At 44.7% G+C, this 20,290-nt stretch overlaps 1 protein-coding gene across 2 annotated transcripts in view; it reads left to right on the top strand.

Annotated features, from left to right (window-relative positions):
* Nucleotides 1-7,008: 7,008 nt before the first annotated feature.
* Nucleotides 7,009-20,290, top strand: part of EHF (ETS homologous factor) — a 40,410-nt gene continuing 27,128 nt past the window's right edge. For both annotated transcript variants that reach the window (XM_037040492.1, XM_037040493.1), the window contains exon 1: nucleotides 7,009-7,163. The gene's annotated coding sequence lies outside the window, so the exon portion shown is untranslated. The remainder of the gene's footprint in view (nucleotides 7,164-20,290) is intronic.

Consider the following 20,290-nt stretch of genomic DNA (forward strand, 5'->3'; position numbering starts at 1 on the left):
ACACAATGGTGGGATCTAGGGTTGGACTCCCTGAAGTTTTCTGCTCTAGTGGTCCTGGCAACTCCAGGAGAATCACAAATGGGATGAATTGGAGAATTGTAAACCCTGGGAAGACTTTGAAGTCTTTAGGTCGACAGAATGAAGTCCATCAAAGTCAGACTTTGGTATCGATGGAGAATGTCCCCAGCAAGCTGACTGTGACCCTCTTGTACCTTCACGTTGTCAGGGGTGGCCCTTTGCCCCCTACATCCCATTCTTCCCAGCATACCAGAGTGCCAGGCCTTCTGGTTTCCATCGTAAGGAAGGGGTACCCTGGGTCTGGCCCCGCTTATTGGAGGGCTGTCCTCACAGAAATTTTCAGATGAACCTACTTTGCAGATTTTGGGTTTGGTTTGCAGAGGAGTTCCTTATTTCACTTTTACTATACACCCACCTACACAATATTTTTTGGTTCCCAAAACTTCAGAGCTATTACCCTCCAGCCCTAAATCAGGACTCTTCATAAAACTTTCCTGGGGCACTGTCATCAAAGAAAGTAGGTCTCAGAATAGGACTGTTCAGTACACAGGCTTTGTCCAGGAAGACAGAATGACTAATTCTGTACCCTGAACTCACATGTGGTTGCTTAGAATGGGGGTGGGGGAGAGAAAGGGGAGAAAAATCATACACATGCCATGATACACGTGGGGAGATTTCATCTGGATTTCCCCTAATGTGGAATTATTCAGAAATAATTCCAAGGGCTTCTTTCTTGACATTCCACCAATGTACAGGTGCATATATTTTGAATAGACTGAATGGATAATTTATTTATGCAAATGAGTTTTTTGCATAGTCCCAGGAGATGTGTTTGTCAACTCTTGGATATCGTTTCCAGGAGCTTTCTGGTTGCATGCTTTCCAGAGGCATGATCAGATCCAGAATTCCTAATTTCTATCTGGAGAGCATTTAGGAGCAGAATCTGGTCAATGATCATCTTACATTTCCCCAAGACATTCTCAATTGCTTGTGAAAAATGGAGACAGAGGAACTGATTTAGTGGGGGGCAAATTCCACTCCCAACTAGGTTCCACTGCTGCCCTCAGCCTTCATGTTTAAAGCCTTCATCATCATCACTCCAACTCTTTGCTCTATTCCTCTGCTGTTTCTGGAACCAGATGCCTAAGGGTTTTCTCACAGTGGTATTTAGCCTTCCCTGTGCTATCAGGCCTGGGGGTGTATCAGGGTGACCTTTGTGTCAAAAGAGTTTCATGACTTCCCGGGCAAGATCAAGTCACAACTTTTTCCAGTGGGTTTCCCCTCAATTCTGAATCTGAATATTTGACTTTTTAAATATTTGGTGTTTAAGGGCAGGGGCTGAACACTTTTCTATAAGATCCACCACACACCTGTCTACCTATTTCATAGTTTTGGCTTTTTCATTTCAACTTTACAATCTGAGTCTTCTAAGAAACATTTACATCTCTAAATGCCTTCCAGAACTGAGCTTGGTTTTCCACGTCTGTGTAAGATATTAGAGTCCAAATTTCAACAAGCTGTTAAGCTTCTCTTTTTTTTTTTTGAAGAGGGTTGTGGTTAAAAAATCATGGCATGACAGTAACTTTGGCCTGACCCTGGCCACTTGCTTGACTGTGTGACTTTGGCCAAGTTACTTTACCAGGCTTGCGAGTGAGGCTCAGTTTCCTCATCTGTAAAGTGAGAATAGTAATAGTAGCTTTCTGATGGGGGCGATGCAGGTTAAAGTCTTAATCTCATAACTGGGACATGGCTAAAGTTTAACAAATGTGAATGATCGTTATTATTCTTCCTTTTCCCTGGAACTTTCTAGTTTTACCCCCTCCTTCTTTGCATTTTGAAACTCGGAGTTATCTAATCACCCACATGTAACTTCGTGCACTGTCGAGGGAGTTCTTTTGGGATCCAAGCTCCACACTTACAGGAGGGGGTATGCATTTTCTGAGAGCCCACCAAGTGCCAAGCACTCTGCTAATGCTTTATGCAGTTTCTCATTTAACTTCCCAGACAGCTCCCTGAGAACATTTATATCACTCATAGATGGATGGGGAAAGTGAGACTTAAATTTTAAGCAAACGTGACAAGGTTTGTCTTGGTCTGTCTGCCTTTAAAACCTATGTCCTTTCTACCACACCTATGTCCTTTCTACTTCTGAGATAGCAGAGCCACCTTGCTTTTTTAGGGTGAAGAAATAGGTTCTGAGTGCCCCTAGTCTTCCAATTCCACTGTTTCTCCTAAATAATTAAACATTTGGATGGTAATTTTATACATTTTCTAGTTGTGTCTGAGAGTTTCCCATCTCTCATGGTGTCTGGATGAAAGAGACCGAGCACTGAGACCCTCACCCAAGGCCAGCTTGCTTAAAACGTCTCCTTGGAGGGCAGGCTCCAGGTCTTCTGGTTGGTGTTTGGTGGAAGGACATGGGAGTCCACACAATCTGAATGGATGGTGATGGACACAAAACTGATTATCGTCTCTACTACCACCCCACTCCCTGGAGGTGCCAATTTGGTAGGTGTGAGGAGGGACTCAAGAATCCGAACTTGTAAAGGTGATCTTGATGCCCCACAGGCTTAGAGCAAGGGCACAGAGTTCAAAGGACAGCGTGACAGAAAAGGTGGGGTGCCTGTGGGCGAGGGGCGGGGCAACCAGTCCTGGACAGCTTGCAGCTGCCTCTCTCCGACACCTGCGCACCGGCATCTCTTCAGTCTGTTCTATACTTGGGGGGGGTCCCAGGGATTATTTTATGCTAAAATAATGTGTAAAACCAACTGCTATAATGATAAGATCCTCTTCCCCACCCAAAAAAGAAGAAAATACTGGCTGCAGGAAGGCTGCTCAGAAGTGGCCCATTTTTGCCCTGTCTTGCCTGCTGCTCTGAGACTGAGAAATGAGCCTTTCTGAGGACCTGGTAGAAAACCTTTTTAGAGTCCCAGTTTGATTCTAAATGAAGTTGGCAATGAAGTTGGCAGTAAGTCAGGGCACTGTGCACAGCTATTTGTGAGGAAAGATAAGGCCAGAAAGAGAATAATAAGATCGAGGTAAGGCAGAAGGAATGACACAGGGGTGAGTTAAGTTAGGCATGAGTGGAAGTGTCTTGAGAATACTTAAAATATAAACAGGAGTTTAGAAAATTCATCTTTGGTACATAGGTAAGATTGGGGACACAGTAAGATCGTGTGTGTGTGCAATGGCTCATTCCTTCCAAAAATGGTGAGCAACCCTCCCCACTCCAGCTCCGAGATTGTCCCGCAACCCAGCAGTTCAGTGGTATGTGCCATTGGCAGAGGATTTGCTCAGCGTGGAGGCACAGATGTGACAGCAAAGACACCATCAGGGGGTGCTACACAAATCTGTTAGGACAGCTGTCAATGCCAGGCCTCCCAAACAAAACTCAGGTGCCACGATTCTCCTAAGAAGATTCCAAGGGCACTAGGAATCTAATGTAAGGCAAAGCATAAAGATTTTTTAAAATGTGGCTTCTAGTAGGGGGCAGGGTAAGAGACAAGATTATATTTATTAACTTTAATTTGTTATTTGATGCTCTGTAAGATGATTGACGATAATATTCTACTCTATAGAATCCCCTCCCCCACACTAGACAGAAATTCTTGCTCCCGTCAATCTTACAGTAATATTCTTATGGGGCTCTTACCAAATATTTGTTCTGCCCTGGAGGTAACTCCATGTCATCAGGAGGGAATGATAGACAGAAACACATATAAGCACACACTTGCTTTCAAAAATAAATATAAGGCTTCTAGTTTAAAGGTGCTGTGTAAAGTAAGCAACCATCCTCTTTCTTGTAAGGCAAGCACACAACTCTCATTAACCTTGTAACCACAGCCTGTGTTGGTATTAAGACTCAGACCCCTTAGGGCTTGATACTTGGCTTAGAGTGATTCTTTGTCTTGGCCTTGATTTGGGAATTTAGGTCCCTTGGCTTCTTTGGTTCTGTGATGTGTATCTTCTAGTAAACAATCCAACCAAAAGCAGAGTCCTCAGGCTGCCACAGACAACCTAGTTTGCTCCGCCCCCTTTTTCTCAGTGGGAACCAGCACCAGGGCTCCATCAAGTCCTACGTGCTTTTGTGCAGGTCGGAGACAGTGAAAGGGCCTTGACCTGTAAAGAAGACCAGGAAGATTTCTGTGCAGAGCATTTGTGTCTGTAGAGTGTATTCCAGTTCCCAGGGTCATCTTGTTCTTGACCTAAGGGCTAGCTGCTTTGCTTCACTCTCTGAAATCTTCCTGTCCATGAAACCCAGGCAATTAGCTTTGTCTCATCACTTGACTTCTTCGCCTGTGTCTTTATCAGTCTCCAAGAATCCTGGGACCTTCAAACAAATGCAATCTATTCTGGGCTTCAAGTCTGGCATGATAGTGAGGCTCTTGCCTATGGAAATTCCTACTCAAGAAGATTATGGTTTTTAGGAAACTAACAATGTGTTCATATAAAGGTTCTGGTATGTTTAATATTTTGAGGGTTATACTTTTAAACTTCTTATCTATGAGAGACATGCTTAAATATTTGAGGCTCTTCCAACTGGAGACCTCAGCATCAAATTCAACTTTTAGCATTCTTAGTTAGATATCAGAACTTCTATCTATCTACGTATCTATCTATCATCTATCCTGATGCAAGTGCTATCTTGTTGAAGTTGACCATAGGGTAAAAGACCTCACACAGGTAAACTCCAAAGGAATTTCTTTATGTATACAACATGTTTAAAAATCTAGTTTTTGGGAAGTGGGGGTGTTGTGTTTGTTTTCCTTCTGGGAGGTTTAACTAAGTCTCAGGCAAAGAAGATAACCAATAGTAGGTACCCACTAAGTACCAGACACATTCTTAAGTACTTTATATAGAAAAAAACTCCACAAATACAGTGGAGTTTTTATGTATATAAAACCAGAGTATGAGTATGAGATGATACCTTCCATCCCTTTTCATCTCTACCAACCCAAAGTGACTGTTCCCCAGAGTGAGCAGTCCTCTGACCTCAATTGGGCAGGATAAGATAGATGAAGGAATGAAGATGCAACTGAAGCTTTTCAGCTAGAAAATAAAGGGCTTATAATTACAGGCGGTTGGCACTGGGCCAGAGAGTGACGTCACTTTTGGAGCTGCTTTTGAAGTTCACCACCTCTTGACCACACAACCCTATGCACCTCCCTGCTCTCCCTAATCTCAGGCAAAACTGTGACAGAGTCAACTGGTACTAGTAATACCCAGCCTCCCCAACACACACACACACACACACACACACACACACACACCCTGTAGTGGGTGGAGTTGCTACCTCAGTTGCTACTCATGATTCATCACACAAGCAAAAAAATATATATATATATAGAAAGGAGAAAGAAAAGAAAAAAGTCACCAGGCTACTTCTTCAGCGCCCTGCTCTCAGATCTTGGAGCTGATAGGCTAATTGGGGCTAATGTGATAATGAGCAATAATGACATTTACTGTTTTTATCAGGCATTTACATTTTATAGGGCCCTTGGGAAATACATGACTGCGGCGAGGGGATGGTGGAGAATGTTTAATGAAGGTAAGAGGCAGAGGGGCTTTTTAGAACCCACAGATATTGTACTCCCAAACTCTTCAACCCTCCCATACCTGCCTGGGTTCCAGGACCCTCCCAAACCCACCTCTGCCCTCCTACCAAGTCTTCTCTACCTTCAGAAAACTTGGCATCACGTTGCATAAACTAGGAAAATATGCAAACAGGAGAGGAACGTTACTATTGCTCACTTGCCTTAACACGACCACCGCTTACTTTTCTTCCCGTTCAGCCTTTGGTCATATGCCGACTTTTCTTTATCACACAAGGAACTTCTTGGATTTAATCATAAAATCTTTGTCTCTTGGCCAAAACTCAATTTCTCTTTTCTCTCTCACAGAGGGCTGGCCTGACAAGTTAAAGAAATCTGCTCAGACGCTTAGCTCATGCCAGGGCAGTGGCCAGAAAGACCTGAGAGAAAGTTAATGGTTACGGGAGGAAGAGTCCTTGCCAGGAACAGTCCCTCACCTGAGTGGGTGGGTGTGCCCTGGTGACCCAGTGGAGCAGGCCTTTGTCCCAAGGGGATGGGGACTGCATGGGCATTTAAAATCCATAAAGCCTCTCCAGGGGCTCTTGCCCAAACCATGATATTCAGTTTCCAGTTTCAGCATCTTGGTCTTTTCCTCTCTGTAGCTCCTCTAGAGAGTGTCGATACACATAGATAAAAAGACAATGCAGTGTCAAGAGGAAGTAAAGAACCTGGATAATCCAACAACTGGACAGTCAGCCCTTGCACTGTTGATAGATGACTGTCCCACCTCAAGGACTCAGAGGGAACCCTCTCTCCTGGGACCCTCCCGTTAAACTTCCTCCCAAGTCTCTTACCTGGCACTAGGGGAGCTGGCTTTTCAAAGTCCATTGGAACTGTCAAAGGCCATTGTCATAGAGGCGATCGTGGTGCCCGACCAGAGAAGCTCTGCTGTCTGTGGGCCACCTGGCGGGGAGCCCCTTCAGAACCCAGCACCTGCACAGCCAGGGCAAAGGTCTCGATGCCAAAAAAGAGTGGACTAAATATAGATTAGTAAGCGAGACAGATGTTATTCTCCTATACTATTGCCTCCTCCAGATTTGAATTTCTGCTCACTTGGCTTTTATAGCCTCCCTTCCTGATGGTGTTTTTGGGCAGCACGTATGGGTGCTTTTCACCTGAAACAGCCTCTAAGCTGAAAAGAACAGTCACCACCAAATCAATTCCTCATCCATTAACAGGTTGTCTCTCTGTTCCTGAGACACAGGCATAACCTGGTTAGACCTGTTTTGTTTGAACACTAATGTGTGAGTTGGCCAAATGCAAATGAGCCAATGTTTGTAATCCCTTATTTTATTTTTTTTAAAGGGCCCGGCAGCCAATCAGAAGAGGGGGAAGTGACTTAGGGAATTCCCGGTTGGTGGCTTATTGCTTAACATCCTACAAAATGATTTAAAATTATTGTCATATGCATTTATCTTCACTCTGATGAGGGCTCAGGCACGATAACACCCCTGGCTCCCCACTCCCGTAGGAGCTGGCGTGAGGGCTGCCTGCTGCCTCCCCTCCATTAGCCACAGCTATTGGATTTCCCACCCAGAATCTTTAGTAAATGAGGTAAGTCCTTATTTTTAAAACTTCTTTTGAACCTGGAGTTCAACCACTTGAGTGGAAAGAGAAGTCTAACATGAATCAGACAGAAGAAACTAAAGCAGGCTCCCGGCGGCAGCAGGCAGGAAGTAAGCTTGCCTCACCTGAGCTTACCTCACTGGGTCTTAATAGAATTGTATTTTTGGGGGGGTGGGGAGAGCAGTTAGGCTACTTTGGCTGTTACCTGTGGATTCCTTGCATTGGTCTGGACTTCCAGACACGATGGATTTAGAAGCCCTTGGTTTCCCTCTGTCTGTGTCTCAAAGCCATTTCTCTGGGTTGAAGTCTGAGCCAAGCAGGCAGCTAGCTTGGGGGAGAGCTGGTTGGCTCAATAGCTGTTGGGCCTCATGTTCTCACTTTCTGGAGATGTCTTCTGCTGGTCATTTTTCTGGCTTGGTTGTAGGGAAGGGCAGAGTCATTTTCAGTATATTCTGGGGTCAGAAAATGGCTGGAAATAAGCAAGGGCATTCACATCCATATTGGAGAAGGTGGTCAGGCAACCCAGGGAGGCCAGGGCACTGGGGAGAGCTGCACACCGAAAAATGAATTTGTCCAGAAAATAAATTTTTTTTGGCCAAGCGTTTCACCATATCTCAAGGTAACAAACTAGACAAGCCTTTGTTCTATAATGGGCTACTATGACCACAGGGGCAGACGTGAGTCAGCAGCACCAAGTGCCTTCCAAGTCAGGGACTCTCTGGGTTGTGTTTGGACACTATGGAGAAATATTGACCCCCCAGGTGGATGGAGCTGGGGACAGTGGAGAATTAATCTTGGTGGTAAATAACAACACTGAGTCGGAAAAGTGATGTTTTTGCCATCGTCTTTGCCAAGATTTAGTGTGCTCCCAGTATAGTGGGAACATGTGTCTTTTTAAGATGAAGAGAAAGAGTCTGTGAATCTTAGTGTGTGAGTGTCTTCTGCTGGTTACTTTTTTTTTAACGTTGGTAGCAGTTAGAAAGTGAATGTTTGGATTCGGAGTACTTCCTGATGAAAGGTCTAACTCAGGAGTTGATTCTGTAGGCATGGGTATGAGGATGTGTGCAGACAGAGCCTTTCACTGTATAAAGGGTAGTTGGGGATCATGAGTGGCTGTGTGCTAATTCAACCGAGGTCAAGGGAAGAGCAGATCTGTAGTAGGAGAGAGGAAGTTTTGTTATTAGGGTGAACTGCATGGAAAAATGATACTATCAGAACAGGCTCTCAAGAAATGTTAAGAGTGGCATTAATAGCTGCATTTGGAGTTTCCAGAAGGCCCCACTGTCCTCTTTTTGAGACCCGGAATTCTGAGACTGTAAAATAACTCATTAATTCCATATTGTAGTCTGGAGTCCTATGGAGTCGAGTCACTTCCCCACTAATCACTAAGGGCTTATGTGGATAAATATTAAAAACAGTGATGAAATGTGAAATGAGAGGGTTATTTGGAAGTTTGTCACCGTATTTGAAGAAAATATATAATGGAGGCAATTCTTTTCCATGTTTCTGAAGTATTTTGCAAGGCATTTTAAAAGAAAGTAACTTTGAGGGGACAACTGCGCTTGAGTTCTCCGTGTCACTGTTTGAGATGGTGGCACCAGTCAGGACCTTTGCGGGGTGGCTGTGGGCAGGGGGCTGCCTTTGGCCCAGGTGCCCTACGTACAAAAGGTCTCAAATTCAATGATGTCTTTTCTTTTGTGCTCAGAAGCATGTATTTGTTAAATACATGCTTTTTAAAACACTTTTATTTATTTGTTGAAATGTATTGTGAACTCCCCCGAATGGAAACGCCTTGGGCCTTCCTGGACCTTGTGGAGCCTTGTACCTTCACACTTAGGATTATCTGTTAATGCTCCCGGTGATTTACCAAGTTTCCCCAGATCCCCTTTCTATACCTTTGGACTCCTTGAGAGGCTGAGACAAAACGAAAACTGAGAGGTTAGAATATTTACTCAACTGCGTTCAATTAGCGAATTGGAAACTGGAAGGAATTCGTATCAGGTCTCAGGTCAGAATGTGAGTGCTGTGGGCCAAAGTTCACTGCTATGAAGTGAAACTTGGCTTTTGTGGATCTCGTCACATTTTATTTCCTCCTCACATCCCTCACCCCTACCTCCAAATCAGGGGATTTTAGCCCTGGGTTGTGTTCTTTAGACCATCTTGCTTTTCGGAAAACCCAGTGTTAAGAACCCTGTTCAATGTTAAAGTATCAAACACAGAGATTTATACAAATCATGACAAAGTTATTCAATCTCCCCGCCCCCCACCCACCTCAAATGGAGTCATTTCTAAGCCGTTTCAAAGATACGTGATGTGCAAAGACCTCTGGGTGGGGTGGACACCAAGAATTCCGTTGCAGAACCTGCTGAGAGGCCATGCCATCATTTTAAGGAATCAAATATAAAGTTAGACCTGATTTTCAGTGACACCGTCTGGTTGCGGTTCAGCCCATTTCTCTTATAAAAATGGCTTTCTGGTAGAATTAAAGTCAATCGTTTCGGTTGTGGGTGAGGCCCTGGGCAGGAGCCTCGGTGTTTAGAGACCACACCTTCTCACCCTGGTTTTTTACTGGGCAACTGACCGAGTGCGGTGGCTTTCAGCTCAGAGAAGCTGAGTCTGAGTTGGGGGTGTCATCTGGAGACAGAGGCAGGAAGGCAGCCATGTCCTGCCAGGATTCTCTTAAATCTGTTGAATAACTGCAGAGATGGGAATGATAAACTATAATGTTTTCTTACTTTTTTTAATAGTAAGATTTTAAATAACACGATTTGGCCTAAGGAGCAGGCAACTGTGCTCTTATTAGAAATATTTGACTATTACCTTTACTTAAGTTGGACAGGGTTTTAAAGGTCCAGACTACTCAGCTGTGCAGCGAACAAACAGTGCAGTGGGGAGAATCCACTCACACTAGAAGCGGACAAGTATTCAAGCTGAACAGCACTGATGTCCGTAAGCTGAGGTGCTCTGGAGTAGAAATTTCCACAGGTTTCTCTGAGTTTTTGATAAAACGTGTATTGAACTTCAGAAGGGGTAAGAAAATATATTTCTTTAGGAATATTTTCTGAAGAGTTTCGGATTCACCTTTTGCGTGATCAGAGCACAAGGTGGGCAAGGCAGTGTGCAGGGCAGTGCCTGGGACCGATGGCCGGAGGGGCTAGTTTGCCAGCTCCGGCAAAGCTGTGTGCACACTCTAGACAACACATTCCACCTCTCTGGGCCTGTTTCCTCGACTGGACAAAGGGGCTTGGATCTGATTGCCTTTAAGATCCATTTCGACCCTCAGATTCTGATGACTGGGGAGAATCAGCTAGAGGTGCCTAGAGGTCAGCAGGTTTACCCGGAGTCTGTGAAAGCTGAGGATGGCATGGGAGATGCCCCTCTAAGGATGAGACAGAAAAGAAAATCGGTAGGAGCCTTTAAATGGCTTCCTTGGGGTCTTCAGAGTTTTGGCTAAGGGATATAGCTGGTGGAGGTACTCAGGATACCTGGAGCCTTTTCTGGGGGTGTTGGAGTCTGCTCCCATGTGTCCAAAGCTGGTGGGATTGCAGAGGCGGGTAAAGCTGACTGTTTCATGACCACAAGGAGCAGACAGGGCACAAGAGTTGGCATTCTAATGACGTCTTCTATAAAGCACCAAAGCCATCTGCTGAAGAGTGAACATTTAGACACCCGAGGAGTCGTTCAGTTTATGTGGTGCTGATCCGCTTGCTTGACTGACTGTCCCTGAATTATTGGGCAGATTAGATGGGCAGAGACTCAATTCTCCTAGAGAAAGACCCAAGGGGTAACAGAAGGGAAGTACAATTGGCCTAACCAATCACCAGGCAGCCAACCTGGAGCCTGGTGTTCCCAGAGGGCCTCACTCAGCCTGCGTCTGCAGCTAGCAGGCCTCACAATGGGGTCAAGCAGGGCAGCCCATTTAAACAGGCTCCTAGAGCTTTAATTGGCTTTGTTAAAAGAGGCACCCTGTAAAAATGCTCTTTTAAAAACTCATTTCACTAGCACCTAACCACATTCTGTCTTCAGTTTGTTTCACAGGGCTGCCCCTTTTATTCTGGTTCATTAAACTCACATTATCTTTTTTTCCCCACTCTTCTTCCACACCCTGACCCTCAGAGCCCGCTTGCCTTCTTTTCTCAGAAGCATCTTGTCATAAAGGTAGCTGCCTATTTATTTAAAACATGGCCAGCATAGGTGCATTCAAAAACTGCTTTCTGATGAAAACAACCCCCAAATAAAAAGGAGCTCCAATGCCTAGTGTAATATGTTGATGATTAGACTAACAGACCACCTGATCCATCCTACTATTTCCACACAGCTCCTTGTTTTTGCTTTTGTATGATCTTGTCCAGACGCATACTTTCTGTGATATAATTGTTATTGTGGTGAGCTTAAAATTTTATATTCTGCCACTTCTCTCTCACTCTATATTACAGACACAAAATAAACAATCTTGGGAATGGGCCCTAATTTGCCCAATTATGGACTTGAGAAATTTCTATCACCCTGCCGGCTCTTTCTCAGCCCGACGTGAACTTCATCCAGAAGTCCGAATAGTCTTTCTTAGAACATGAAGAAGGTCTTCTATTTTTTGTACATGACAATGGATCTTGGAGAGCATGGCTGTCTTGCAGAGATTATTTTTGGGACCCCTCTTAGGACCCTTTTAAATAATCCCCACAGTGGGGATAATGCTGTTTCTGGTGGTTCTGGTAGGCGGGGTTGGAAAGGTGAGGCTAATTTCAGCTTTGTCTTCAGGGTGACTACTGACAAGGCTTATTTGGTCTTTGCAGTGAACTTTAGATTTGGCCCAAATTCAGGCTCTTCTCGATTATGTCCACTTATAAAATTAGAGAGCACCTTGTAAATCCATTGGTCAGAAGGCAATGGCTGGAGGAACACAGAAGAAGCACAGACTTTGCTTGTGTACTAAAGGGGCAGGAGGCTGTGAGCTTTGGTTGCCTGGAAACTGGCGGAGGGTGGTCCAAAGAACACTATGCTTAGACTCAAAATCTCTGGGTTCAAATTTGACTCTGCCTGTGGGTAGCTGAATGACTTTGAGTGAGTTATGTAAGCCCTAGAATCTGTGTTTCCCTGCCTGGAAAGTGGGGTTAATGACATCCACACAAGACTCTTATTGGGATTAAATTAGATATAGAATCTGAAAGCACTTAGATAAATGCTTGTGAGTAAGTAATTAGTAATATATGAAATGGAAATGGAGGATAAATCCTCAACATGGGTGTTTTCAGTGAGTCTCTCTTGTGTCCAGGTGAATGAATAATTCTGAGATTTTGTTTTTTGAAATGATTAACGTTGGTTCTGCACTGTGACCTTGGTAAAGAAATGCTATAGGTTTTCACTGGGGAGGGTGGGTGGCAGGGAGATGAGATGAATCTGGGTCATGGGAGACCTCCAAACTGAGCCTTGTCTTGAGCTGGCTGAGACCACCTCCCATGGAGGTTCTGGGGCAGACCTGGTTGGGGGAAGGGCACACAGCACATTCTGATCCCTCTGCCTAAATGCCTGGCACGTAGGAGCCTCCAAAAGAACCTGATCCCCCTCCAGGCCGTTCCTGTGATGAACTGCAGCTGTCTGCACACGGCCCACTCCTAACGCCGTTGAGAGCGTTTCTCTAGAGGGCTTGAAAAACATTTCAGCTTCCTTATTATACCAAGGCACTGTGGGGTCTGCCTCCTTTAATTCGTTCAAATGAGACTTCTGGCCACGGAAGTGGCTTCTAGAAGCTGGTTGAGTTGAACAAGCAGTCTTCGCTGTTCACAAAACAGGAAGGGTTCCTAATCTGGGATCCGAGGATATCTTGGTGTCCCTGGAGAAAATTCAGGAAATGTGTGAACTTGGATGTGAAGAAAATTGTTTTTATTTTCAGTGACCTAACTAAATTTTAATATTTTTTCAATTTGAATGTAAGCAAAACTCCGCAGTAGCAAAACTTTGTAACTGTGTCACCAAGAGAAGTTGCAGACAGGTTCATGTCACATGACACTTGGTGCAAATTGTCTCAAAGTATCTAACTAACTAACTATTTTTCATAGAGGATATTGGACCTCTACTAGGTAATCTTATTTTATGTGCTAATAAAGAAGCACGTTATTATTCTATCACACATTTATTTAAACAGTATTTTGATCATTGTATTTCAACAGAAACTTACTTTCTAATCCTATATACTTTATTTTGTCATATAAAAGCATTTTGAGGAGGGGTTCATAGGTCTCATCAGACTTCTGAATGGGCCCATGGTATAGATAAAAGGCGAAGAACTCCTAATTTAGAGTATTCTCTTACACAGGGCTAATGAAAAGACTTCTGAACAGCATCGGCTAATGGATGGCCTTTTTCAGAATAGCGGTAGATATTTTTCCTGCCCATTGTTCCTGCCGATGGGTAGCCTAACAAAAATAATGGCCATAGTGATAATAATAACGGTAATAATAGCTAACATTTGTTGAGTGCCTGCTGTAAGCCAGGTGACTTTACAGGTGTGTTCAATGTCAAAATTTAAAAAATTTTCCCCAGCTACTTCAGATGGCTGTCCAAGGGGGAAAGGCAGAAAAGATTCCCCTCCCATCCCATGTGGAGACAGAGCAGGTGGAGGCCAAAGAGGGGACTGAGCCCTGGACAGGGCCAATGTCCTGGGTCTGCTACCTGTGTGGTAACTGTGCTCAGTTTCATGCTGCTGTTGCTGCCTTGAAATTCTTAATACATTTTGAACTTGGGGCCCTGCATTTTCCTTTTGCCCTGCAAATTATGCAGCTGGGCCTGCCCCGGGACATGGTAAAATTGTTCAAACGTGTGCGAACTCCCGAGATGCTTCTGTGAAAAGCCGCCCCCGCTCATTCTTATCTTGCTCATTTAGCTGACCTTAACCTCTGGTGGGAAGCTGAGGCTAGTGTAGAAGGGATGATGTCGTTTGTGAGTTGGTGAGTTTTCTAATTTTGTTTGAATATCAGAGATATCCTCTGAGTCAACTGGAAGAATGGAAGCTAGTCAGTTGGAAGGAATTTGATTCCTTGGAAAACCTTTTTGGTAAGGAATTGCTTGCCTTGCAGTTGGGTTTTTTCAGTTTTTAAAATAATTTAAAAATCGTTTCAATTGCAGTTGACATACAATATTACATTAGTTTCAGGCATACAACGTAGTGGTTGGCCACTTATATACCTTACAAAGTGACCCCCGGTAAATCTAGTATCTGCCTGACGGCATACACATTTACTACAATAGTGTTGACTGTATTCCCTTCGCGTTTCTCGTTTTCCAGAGGGCTAACTTCATAGACCAGTGAGCTAGGAACGGCAGAGCGAAGTGTGTTCTGGAAGGGAAGGCAGGCCTCCTTGTGCTGAGTCCAGCATTCTTGTAGGAAGGCACTAAAAAGAAAATCATGCTTTCTTGCCTGCCGTATTTATTGATTATTGGTACAAAAAGAAAATCCCGATTCTTCTAAATGGGGGAATCCTGTAATTTTTGGAAAATTCAGATGTTATTTGCTTCCTAAGCTGCAAAGATGACAATGGAAGTGGCCTTATCAGGTTCTGTCTGTGGTTTATGGCTAAGTTTTTACAAACTGTTCCAAGGTTTGAAACAGGGTCATGGACTTGGTGGAAGGGGGTGAGGACTTCCCTGCACTGATTGGTTGGAGTAATGGAATTCAGGTTCACAGAGTGGCCCATCCATGGTCTTTCTCTCATCACTGCGATGTCCACCACATGGCACGTTTCTTACCATGACCTGTGATGGTTCAGAACCCCGGTGCTTTTCCGAAGAAGCCATAGTTTCCCCTTCAATTTTCAGTAATAAAAACTGCTCTTTTTTCATGCCTCACAAGTCTGAGGTGGCTTCAGTCAGCCAAGCCCAACCCCTGAGTCAGTCTGGAGCTTTCAACGGAAAGCCAGACCGAAGTTTTGATGGATGGGTTCGAGTGGCCATGAACTAATGCTTTTGTAGCATCCACACTGGTATACGCTAGAGGCAACTTTCAAACTAGGGCACAAGGAAAAAATTCACATTGAGGAAAAAATTGTGGGAGCTGTGCTTAAAGGAATCTCAACTTCCAAAATAAAAGTATGCAATCTTAAGAGACAACCTCTTCCTCTTTAGAAATACAAAGATCCATTTTCAAAGCTACAAAGAATTATGTTGCACTCCCCCCTAATATATTTATTATAGTAAATCCAGTCCATTTACTAGCTCTGTGTCTTTGGGTAAGTTGCTTAGCCTCTCTGTGCCTCCTCATCCATGAAATGTGGGTATTATTTGTACCAACATCCAGGGTTATTGCAAGGACTAAATGAGATCATTCAAGTCAAGCCTAGCTCAATTCCTAGCACGTCGTGAATGCTCAATAGCTATGAACTATCTTCAATGTCATAGTTTGAGTTGTTGTTTTGTAATGATACCACCTCCAAAGTGGTGGCTGTTGACCTTTCCTTAGCTGGAGCACCTTAGTCTTTTCTTAGGAAGAAACTTGAATCTTAAAGCGGTCAAATTCATTGTCCCATTCCATCTCAACCCCTCCCTGGCTTCAATCCCCACTCTTACCTCCCTCCGCCCTTTCTGCATTCCTGTGCAGTTGGTCTTATTTATTTTTCAGCCAACTGAGGGTGTTGTTAAATCTCTTATTTTTCTGGCTGCCCGATTTTGTTCCGAGGCACTCCACTCCCTGCCCCGCTCATGACAAGAATGCCTGGGAGTGCTCAGCCAGCCACATCCCTCCCCTGTCGGAACACCCTGTTCTTAATGCTCTTTGAGAAGCGGCATTTCTGAGGCCTTTCCCCACTGCCATGACCCCCCATTAAGCCAGTGGTCTAATGAAGGCCAATGGCTCAGAGACAGCTGAGGAAAGGTGGTAATCTAGGGGAACATTTTGCATTGCCCACATCCTATGCTTTCTTCTCAAAGCTTAAAAAAGAGCTATTAAGAGGCTGCTTCTGCTCAGCGAGTGTCGAAGGCTGGGCAATGATGCCATTGCTTAATTAGTGTTGTCACGATCTCCATTTGAGTGATTTGTTTAGCTCTTTGTGGCCCTTTTTGGCTTGTGCTCATCATGTGATATTGACAAAGCAATGAGAAATGAGAATGTGATGACCCTTGGCTTAATGCAGAAATCGTACCTTGAGCACAGGTTCTATCACTTGAGGTCCCAAGTCCCGGGGGACCTCAAGTCACTTCTCAGGACCTAAGTGAGTCTACACAGCTTGCCTTTGAGGTATGTGTGGGTAGCCTCATTTGCCCAATGGGGAAAGCTATGGTCTGGGAACCAGCGTTTCCCAATTATGCTGTTTGTCCGGGACTGCACGTAAGAAGCCTGTGAGAGAGGCCAGCCTGAGATTCAGGCACTCCAGGTGTCTGTTTTAGGAGGTAACCCATAGACCACACCTACTCCCTGAACAGTATTGACTTTCAGAAGTCTACACTTTGGAAGAGTGTGGTTTGGCTTTGATCATAGCCCGGCAGCCCCTAGTCTGCCCTTGTTAATCGGATTCGTGATCTTAACCTGGGCTGGCTGGAGGCTGGCTACGTCACTCTGTGGCTCTTGGGCTCCCTTGCAGAGCCAGACGGTGGAAAAGTACAGTGTCTTCAGGCCTCTAGGCCCTACGAGCTCTGGCGCTGACCTAATTGATTCCCTCTTACTTTTGAGAGAGTGGGAGGGCAGCGTCCAAACTGAAAATGCAGGGGTTTTGTGTGTGTGCTGGCTTTGGGGTTATTTATTTATTTATTCATTTATTTATTTATTTTCTGGGTTTTTACAGAAAAAACAAATTGGCATGAATGCTCCATCAAACCAGCTCAGGCTGTTTGGGCAGATGCCTTTCTTTGCTTTTTTCTGTTTATTTTCCAACAAATCAATGCTTAACTGGTTGTTATCGGAGCAGAGCAACAGGTGCAAAAAAAGAACTCTGCTGCCAACTCAAATGAAAAGGCAGGGCTTATACCCTCTGGGAGGTATTCGGAAGATAACAGAAGCCCCTGCCAGCAACTGAATTAACAGCTCTGTTTACGGTGGGTTTTATGTTAACAACCTGGTCCTGACCCTCCTACACATAAACACGCCATTGTCTCGGGGAGAGACATTCAGCCATCCAGACAACCTACGGCTTTATTCCGCCCCGAGTGGAGATTGGTTTTGGCTGAGGCTGCTTGGTGAAACTCAGGGCATTCCCCTGCCTGCCAACTTGATGTCTTAGTAAGGGTTTCCTGTGAAGGCAAGGGCGTGGGCTTGCCAGGGAGAAGAGGATCGGTCCTGTCTTTAAATGCAGTTGAAGTCCTTTTCCAGGTTGGTCATTTCCAAATGCCAGGGCAGGTTGCCCCTCTCCCTGCTCTTGCTCCGTTCCATTCCCAACAGGAGGTGGGATCGAGCTCAGACGACTTTGGAAAGAGCTGCCATTGCTTTGGAAGTGGCGTCCTTATAGGGTGGATAATCGACCTGGGTAGGGTGGCCTCTGTGTTTTGTCCCCGGCACCCAGTATGGTGTTTAGTGACTAGTAGACATTATACACATTATACACACACACACACACACACACACACTCACAAATACAAAGTATATACATATATGTTATTTATATATATGGATAAATACTTATAGTAGCATGGCAGGAATTTCTGTTTTTTAAGATTTTATTTATTTGTCTCTAGAGGGGAAGGGAAGGAGACAGGGAGAGAAATATCAATGTATGGTTGCCTCTCCTGTGTCCCCTGCTGGGAACTGGCCTGCAACCCAGGCATGTGCCCTGACTGGGAATTGAACCGCGGTTGTTTGGTTCACAGGCCTGCACTCAATCCACTGAGCTACACCAGCCAAGACAGCATGCCAAGAATTTCTTGATGATCATTTCTCTCCACTGAAGGCTAAGACACCAATTTTTTTCTGGGTATCAGGCCTAAAATCCAGGCAGGGTGGCTAAGTAATCTTTTGAAGGGCTAAGGTGGAGATGGGATCAGGTAGGGGCGAGTCAGACAGCCAGAAGATTGTCTTCACAGGAACAATTGTCATAAAAGTCCTCTGCAAATGCAGTGTTCTGAGGCTGACTTTGTTTGCTGAGGCTTCAGAGAATTATACTTGTAAGCCGTTGAGCATTGTTGAGTTTACCAGTTTGGTGATACTGAGCATTAGGAATTACTTTATTTCAAGCTGGCAGATAACACGGTGATAGAATCTCCATGGACAGATTGGAGCTTGAGTTCTCCAGACTGAAGGTGTCATCTCTGACTTCCCAAGGATTTCCTGGCATTTATGGACATCTCCTTCAAGAGTGCTACCTCCTGGAGTTAGTTATCTTATTGTGAGAAATGAGGGAAGGCGGGTAGGTGAACCTGTGACCTGAAGTTCTTAACTGTGAGAGTACCTAAGGATTGGTTAAGGGAGATTCTTAAAAATGTAGCTCCTGCCCTGGAAGGCGTGGCTCAGTGGATTGAGCACTGGCCTGAGAACCAAAGGGTTGCTGGTTTGATTCCCAGTCAGGGCACATGCCTGAGTTTTGGACCAGGTCCCAAGGGGGGCACATAAGAGACAACCACACATTGATGTGTGTCTCTCCCTCTCTTTCTCCTTCCCTTCTCTCTCAAAAAATAAATAAAATCTTTTTAAGAATGTAAATCCTGGTTTAGAGATCTTGGGCGGGAGCCCAGGAAACTTTACATTTAACTGCTCCTCAGGTGAGGACGATACAGGTGTTTGTAATAGGAAGTGAAACCTGTTTGTTTGTTTGTTTGTTTGTGTTTTAGAATAAAGAAAGGAGGTTAGTGAGGAGACAGCTGCTGAAGTTCAGGGTGGTAGTAAATTTGACAAATTCTTTACTGCATTTACCGAACAGAGGTTCAGAATGGCCTTGCTGGACACATGGTTCCTACTTCAATGGCTGAAGGAGAGGCACAGGAGGCCTTTCCTGGCATCCCTGTAGGGGAACAAGATGACACCAAGACCAAGTAGGAGCAAGAACAGAATTTCTCAGGCCTTCTCTTAGGGGTTGGTGTAAACATATGTCTCCAAAACCTGACTCCACTAAAAAGCCTTTATTTTTCAATTCATCCTGAGTACAAGAGAGATTTCTTAAAGACCCATGGTGTCCACAGATCTTTAGGGGACAGTGGGTGGTCTGGGGGGGGCCAAGTGCCCACAAAATACAAGAAAAGCCAGGTGCGGACATGTGTTTTGGTAAATGGAGGGAGCCCTAACTTCTACCGAGGGCTCAGAAGGCTCTGTGACCTTTTAAGACTCAAGGTTTGCTCTGTTCTCCTTAGTTCGTCATTTCTGAATTGGATTGATACAGGCTCTGGAGGTCACGTAGGGTAATCTTGTCTTTCAATCAATTCTGATGTCTGTCGGCTGTCAGTATCTTCGTCTCGTCTGAGTCTGGCACCATGAATGATAAAGATCAGCAGAGCATGTATATTTCCAAATGGCTTACAGTCAGTAAAGTGTATCTGTAAGGGATCAACACTTGGCCTCCTGATACTGCCTCATTGCTCATGAAAATGCTTGAGAGCCCAGGAATAATACCTCTGATGTTGCTCCTGGAGCATGAAATGTCTGCTTCAAAACACATTACGGGCTTGTGAAACTACCTGTGGTGTAATACCAAGAAGATCAAATACATTCCCCAAGCTTGATTCACATTTTGGTTCACTTGAAATCCATGAATTTTGTCTGCATCCCATTCAGTGAGACTTCACATGTACGTGAATTTGCTTTTCCCCTCCTCGGGAGTGCAGCTCTTTTGAAATGATAGTCATACTGAAACAGGAAGTCCATAGCGGTTGCAACATCCTTAAGGTGAATGCTTTGAATTCACCTGCTGCTAACTTTGATTCAGGGCTAAAAATGGTCTAGACATCGCTGTAAACTCCAAAGTAATGATTCAAAATGCCTAATTGCTCTACTGGCTTGAGGAGTAAAAATAGCCATAGGTCAGCCAGTTCTGTGGCAATTTGGGGATGGGGTGGTTGAACAAATAAAGGAGCTGGGAAGACGCAGACCACGGCTTTGACTTCCAACCCCCAGGGGCTGGACATAGCACAGGCACCAACCAGCCCTGCTTGACGTCTGCTCTGTGGCCCCCAGAGCTCCTGGCAGCAGGAGCGAGCTGTGCTTTTTG

Source organism: Sturnira hondurensis, unplaced genomic scaffold (assembly GCF_014824575.4).
Source record: "Sturnira hondurensis isolate 20B ecotype Veracruz unplaced genomic scaffold, ASM1482457v3 Scaffold0002638, whole genome shotgun sequence".
Classification (NCBI taxonomy): Eukaryota; Metazoa; Chordata; class Mammalia; order Chiroptera; family Phyllostomidae; genus Sturnira; species Sturnira hondurensis.